Source organism: Notamacropus eugenii, chromosome 1 (genome assembly GCF_028372415.1).
Source record: "Notamacropus eugenii isolate mMacEug1 chromosome 1, mMacEug1.pri_v2, whole genome shotgun sequence".
Classification (NCBI taxonomy): domain Eukaryota; kingdom Metazoa; phylum Chordata; class Mammalia; order Diprotodontia; family Macropodidae; genus Notamacropus; species Notamacropus eugenii.
The window spans coordinates 637235009-637241996 of NC_092872.1; the positions used below are offsets into that span (position 1 = coordinate 637235009).

Below are 6988 nucleotides of genomic sequence, written 5' to 3' on the forward strand. Positions count from 1 at the left end.
CATATTTCCTATTGCCTTATAAACTCTGAATGCATAGAAGAAAAACTCCTTGAGGGCAAAGACAGTTTTTTCAGATATCTTTATATCTCAGCATATAGCTTATGCCTTGTATATAGTAGGCACTTAATAAATGCTTGTTGCTAGATTAAAAGGCACTTAATAGACGCTTGTTGGATTTAATAGGATTATAAACTATGCCATTTCTTAAACCTTTTCATCTCACACTATATATTTTATAGAATTTTATGCATAGAAGGAACATTAACATAAAATGGTTTTTTGTTTGTTTGTTTGTTTTTAATGCTAAATGATGCTTGGCATTAGCAGTGATCATTTCATCCAGGAGGAATTTCTGTCCAAAACTTATAAAGGTTTCTAAATTCAGTGGATCCCAAAGATGAGAAGGGGGAAGCAAAATAAATATAATTCACCAAGTTATACAATGATCTATCACTTTGCCATTCCCAGCTCCTACATCAATATTTTTCTTTGAAAATTGTCATGGTGACCAACAGTAAGGTTATTTAACTAAAGACCTTGGAATTGAGTAATTATAATGGAGAATTCCTGGTACAGTGACTCTAGTTCACACAAATACACACAGGTCAAGAAAAAAATACATTTAAGATAGAAAAATACTATATTTGAAGCAAATAGCATTTTATTGTTCATTTTTACTGTCTCTAAATAATACCATATTAAGTAATAATCAATCTAGAAGCAAGATTTTTAAAGGAAAGGGAGGACGAAATGCAGCTTCATCCATGAGAAGCAAAGAAAGACGTTACAAGACAAGAGATCCTTTTCCTTCCCAACAAGATTTCTTGGCTTTCTCATTTTGTTTCTGAGAACATGGCTGCTATACCAGACTCTGTTTGCTCATGCTCCTCCCCCCACTTACCTCCACCCCACCCTACCCCTGTCTCGACATTGCTTATCTGAATATATAAGCTTGCCCTTTGCTCAGATTTATGGGTTGGGGCAGTGCTATGTGTATTTACAGTCTTCTGACCCGAAGACCTAGAACTGAACAGAAAAGGAGGCAGCCAGGACCCATTCCATAAACAGAGACAGATATGAGAGGGCTGTAGAAGGCATTGCTAGCACTTAACATTTTTAACTATTTGGCCAAGCTAAGGAATTACTGATTAGATTAAAGTAAAAGAAATATAAGGGATATGGTCGAAGATTTGGGGCTGGGGGGTCGAGTCTATATATTTGCTCTCATTGTCTGCAGGTTCTGAGTCTGGGACTGGGGTAGAGTTTGGGGGGGGGCGTTAAATTTAATGTGTAAATTTCTCAAGAGAGAAAATTGATAAGGGAGTTACAGAGGGAGCTGTAAAATGTTTTCTGAAGGCAGCGGGTCTTTGTGGATGAGGATATAAACAACATTTAATAAGTCAGAAACGTGTTCCAGCTACAACTGTAAGCCTTCTGGTACAGGGCAGGACTACTTGCAATTTTTAAAATGTAATTTGTTACGAGAAGAAAAGTCTCCTAATCCATAGTCAAATAAGAACATACTGCTTCAGATTAAATAAACTCCATTCGATCATAAGTCATTTTTCTTAGGGACATTTCAAAGTAGTCATATTTTCAAACAGGGATATTTCTTAAATGGGCCACCCTTTGCGTAGCTATTAGTCAACAGAGTTCATGCATGGAGTTCAACAGAGAACTAAAGCACAGTTGGATCATGAGTTGTGCCTGGCACAGAGGAACTGGACCACATTTCCCAAGGGCCTTAGTTTGTTTACAAGCAAAGTGGGAAAATGCAGCTTACTACTTGGTCCCACTCATCTGGACAAACGTCAGGATGGGGCAAACAAATCTGCACATGGATATTTGATGTGTTTATAAAAATATAAAACAAAATATGATATGTAGGAATAAGCTCAGCATAAAAAGTCACAATATTTTTCAGAGAGATCACCAGCATGAACACTGAAAATCAAATAGTAACCAAGCTACCCCAGCTCAATTCATGATACAATAAAGCAAGGAACTTTTTGGAAGACTTTGGGCACAGAGATGTGTGGATGGAAAGAGCTCTGGCCTTGGAGTCAGAGAACCTGAATGCAAATTTTAACCCTAACACTGACTGCCTGACTTGTCAAGTCACATAATAGCTTCCCTGGGACCCATTTCCCCATCAGCTAGAGATGATGGCCTCTGACATGACTCCCCATTCTAGATCCAATGAGTCCATGATGCAAGTTACAAATTAGACCTTCACCAATGGCACTGTTTCCTTAAATGTTTTTGCTCTAAGTAAACCTATAATCTGGATAATTCACTGAAAGATTCTTGTCCATTCTAGAACCATCATTTCAGTTAGTATGGCCAGATTGGCATGCATTACTAATAATACTTGAGTTGGTATGCACATTAGAATTAAAATTGATAATGCCACTCAATTCAATAGTGCAAAATTCAGATTGAGGCCTTCTTTTTTTTCTTCCATCTATTATTTTTTTTTTACAATTTAAAGCTCTTAATTAATTGCAGAACTTAGTAGTAAAAGAGCTATGACAAAGATGAGATTGTCCCATCATTACAAACTGATTATAGAACAGTAACAAGAATGGAATAAGTACTGTTATAACAGAGAAGGCTGCATCTCCAAATAAATGTATAATATTCTAAGAAACAAAGGGTTTGTGGGCATCATTCAGAACTTTTTTTTTAAATTCTAAAATAATAGAACTTCCTCTGATGCCAAATAAATAAAGCATGCTCCAAATACACGTAGCCAGTACAACATATTTAGGAGAACGGGGAGGGGAGGGGTATTGCGTGGCTGCTAAAATGTTTTTCTTTATTGCTTCGGCTGAGCTCCATTTGCCAATCAAATAATTTTATTTTCTAATATGTTGCAGTTCATAGCAACAGTGGGTTCGGATGTAAGCATTTCGAATCAGAGGCCTAGATCAGTCTGCCAGGGGGGAGAAAAGGCACCACAAAGAACATTGAGATGAATGGCTCTATTTTATGAGCCATAAAAGTTTTATTCATCTTGACACCGAAACAGGTTTAGGCAGTGAGTTGACACGCCTTAAATAAATAAGTGGAATTAATTCCCCAGCTCTTGAAACAATAGAAGCATGCATGTAGCACGGAGAAATGCCCCATTGTTTCCTGTTGCGGCTTGATATCGATATTATTTGTGTTTTTCTGTGCATTCTCCTCAGGGGCCTGGTGGATGCACTTCAGATTCATCCCCTGTTTTATTAGAGGTTGAAAAAGGTTCAGGACCTGGTTGTACCACTGCTCCCACCGACAGCTAAGGAACCAGTTTGGCGTCTGGTTTGTCTGTTGTTTTACTGCTGACCTTCAAATCAACTTTAACCCCTGACCCTTGGAGGCATCTATCATGACAAGAGGCTGTTTAACACAAATGGTGCCCATTTATAGGGGCAGAGAGTCAGAAGATTTCCTTTTTATGAAGAATTTGGTTTTTCACCCCTCTTTTCTCAGTCACCACAGGTGAAATCCCTCTTAGCAGCTGGCTTATGAAATAATGTGAAGGGAGGCCTTAATGAGCTGAAAGCACCCTCAGCTGGAGATAAATAGATGCAAATGAGATGCACAAACAAAGGAGCTTGGACAGAGAAATATCTACGATTCCAGCAAAATGCTGCCTGCAGCTCGGGCTCGAAGATGGAGAGCTTTGATAAAATGGTAACAAAAGTACCTTTTTATCCTCGGGTTTGTTTGACATCGCCATAGACCGTTGTCATTGTAACCCACCGGAGCATGCAGAGGGTCTTCTACACTGTCCGAGAAAACTGGTCCAACATTTGTTCTAAGGCGTTCATGAAATGTCATCCATGTTCTGTTTCTGGGCTGGGGGGATTTCTGTTGTCGTGGTTGTCGTTTGTTGTGTGTGTGAGTGTTTGGGGTCTCCTTGTCATCCTTTTTACCTGTTGGTCTTTCTTTGCATTGTTAATGACATCCCCCACCCCTTTTCCTTTACTGTTTCTTGGGGCTGGGGGAGGTGAGTTTTCCGGAGAAGACAGATTTTTTTTTTTTTTGTTAAGATTATAAAGAGAAAAAATTTAAGTGGAGAACGTCAGAATCAGTTTGGAACGAAGGCTGGAGCCAACGTGGAGCAGTACCCAAACAGCCAGATTTAATGAAGGCAATCAAGTCTATAGAGCTAATTCAAAGACAGACATGTAACATGCTGATTTTAATAAGCTTTTAAAAGGCAATCTCTAACTTTTAAAAGTCTCTTTTTAATTTAATTGTCCTTGGTTCCTATGATGCCCAAACAAACAAACCATTAAAATATGTTTTCGATATGTGACACTTTTTGGACAGTGTTTTAGATGCATCTTATATCTCTAAAATACCAGTTTAGTGCATAAAAATAACCGGAAAGCAGAAATCATCAGCCAAATGATCGATTTATTTTTTTTCTATGAAGATGAATTAAACCTCACTCATTTGTAGGCTTGTGTCATGACACTTAAAGTGGCACATTTAAACATATGCATCATAGGCTGATAATCAAAGCCCATATGGAGAAACACTAGACTAGACCCTTCCAGTGTATCAGCATGTTTTGCTTCTCATAGCTTAGTGACTTAGGACTATTTAAAATTTTTTAAGACAATTCTAGCTTTCAGAGTTGAGATATACAGTGATCATTACAATGATTTTATCATGGCTCCTGCCTAAATTATAGCTGATATTTGGGGTGGAGTCTTACTTTATGAGCACTATATATAGCCTTCATTCTTTATGTGCATTCCTTCAAACAAATGTCTCATTTGCTTATAACAAGGCAATGTCCTCCAATTTTAATATATCACTCCTGTTGCATTGGAGGGTTACAAACTTAGATATAAATGCCCCCTGGCCATGCAGGGGGTGAGGAATGAACTTTGGATGGTAAGACAGCACATACCTGTCTAGCTCAATGCCTGAATCAGAGCATCATTAAATTCAGAATTTTAAGGGTTAATAGAAACTTGGTTATACTGAGGAGGTTTTTTTTCTCCTAGCCCAGGTTTGGAGCAGCATAATTACGTTCAACTGCTGTTGTTTGGAAAGGGCAAACAGCATCTTAGGCACAGAACAATGAAATTACAGCTGAGATTTAGGTTAGCAAAAGCCGTCTTCTCTAGGCTTTTATGATTCATTATTTCCCATTAAATACAGTATTAGAAGTGTACACTAGATAGCTCATGGTTGCTGCTCTCCGAGCACATTATCTATATTACACAGGTCTGGGGAGCAGAATTAGAAAACTTTGGGGGAATGAGCAATATGTGTTTGCTGATAGAAGTACCATATGGCTCATCTTCTTCAATTGCTTTCATTGCGACTCTGATGCTGGAGAAATTAAAGTTTTATTTGATGTGGCACAGCTTAATGAACTGTCTTCTGTTAGGAAAATTGAATATGTTTCCTGTTATTTGAGCACAGAGCCTCCATGGTTTTGGCTGATGAGGGATGCATTATGTATTGTTTATTTAGCATTTTGAAAACAAAAGCAAGATATTGAAGGTAAAATTGATTACTGCTGGATTGTATTATATAATCAAATCTCTCTTTAAATTTCCTCTTCTAATATTTTGTAATGTTTTAATATAGGAATATTCCAGATCATTTTGGAAGACTCGAAGATCTTGTATTGTTTTGTTTAGTTGTGTTTTTTATCAAGACACCTATATGGGCAAAGAAGCTACATTACAACTCCAAAACCATCATTGTTCTATTTGTAAAGTTCAAAGGATCATATCTGGGAAGAAAATAAATTTCCATTTGCATTCATCTATTCATAGAACTTCTAGTGGGCCTCCTTAACAGCTTTGGGAGAACGCTACAATATTTGTGCAGTTGAAAAGGGGTTGTCTTTTTTTTTTCTTTGTTTGAATGGGACCACTCAAGAAAATGCAGGGGCAGGGACAGGAAGGGAAGAAAATACATTAAATAAATAGAAATACAAACCTTTAAAGGTCCATTTAAAGATTAAATTTTGAGTTAACTTTTGGTGTGTAAAAAAAGAGCTTCACTTGCAGATTTTTTAAAAATCTAGTCAAAATTCCATGAATTTATTTTGGGGTTATATGATGGTGATGGTTTTAAAAAAGGAACATAGCATAAAATGCATATTTGTAATGAACGAAATGAAGCTTTGATCCATGACATGCATATTCTGTTTACTACCTGTAAAAGTTAAAGAGAGAGAAAAAAACCTTTAATTTCATTTTTTTAGTTCGATTCTCCTTGATTTTAGAAATTTAAAGAAAAACTTGAACAATCTCAAAAGCTTTTGAAAGTTATACCTTCACCTTTATAACCACTCAATTTCTCTCTCTCTTTTTTCTTTCCAGCTTATAATACTCTTGGAAAGTGCTAATGATACAAGCATAATGATCCTCAACAAGCCAGTAAGATAAAAAATAGTTTAGATGAGCCAACTTCATTTTCTAAAATGCAAGCAACTCTAACCCCCCCAAAAAAGTCATTTATCTTCTGGGTCCTGTGATGTTTTGAGAATTCTGGCAAAGAGGCAGTTAAACAAACCTTTCTTTAATCTAAATACTGCCTGTTAGAGAGAGGCTTCCATTCAATATGTTTATAGACTTTAAGTAAAGAAGGAGTAAAAAAAATACTTGTATTTCACCAAGAAAGTACCCTTGAAAATGTCCCAAAACAAAGTGCTTAGGCAAAACTTCCAGCGTAAATATTTTCCATGCTCCATTCTCTTTCTAAATTATTCCCAGAATTTTAATACACAAATACCATACATCCTTTTGGGGAGGGGGGGGGGATAATGACACACACAAAAAAGTCAATCTTCATCCATGACCAAACCACACAAACTTATTCAGCCAGAGTTCCATTTCCTTGAGAAGAAAGCATCACATTTTTATGAAACACTGTTTCATGACAGGGGACTCCACTGAGGAACACCATTATGCATTGTTATCAGCATGGTGTAATTTGACTGTTGACAAAGTATCTGTGGCAGTGA

General features: G+C 37.0%; 1 long non-coding RNA gene across 1 annotated transcript in view; it reads right to left on the reverse strand.

Moving 5' to 3' along the window:
* Nucleotides 1-5959: 5959 nt before the first annotated feature.
* LOC140520923 (uncharacterized) overlaps nucleotides 5960-6988 on the reverse strand; it is a 6437-nt gene continuing 5408 nt past the window's right edge. Inside the window, exon 4 of the long non-coding RNA XR_011972711.1 lies at nucleotides 5960-6177. This is a non-coding gene — a long non-coding RNA (uncharacterized lncRNA). The remainder of the gene's footprint in view (nucleotides 6178-6988) is intronic.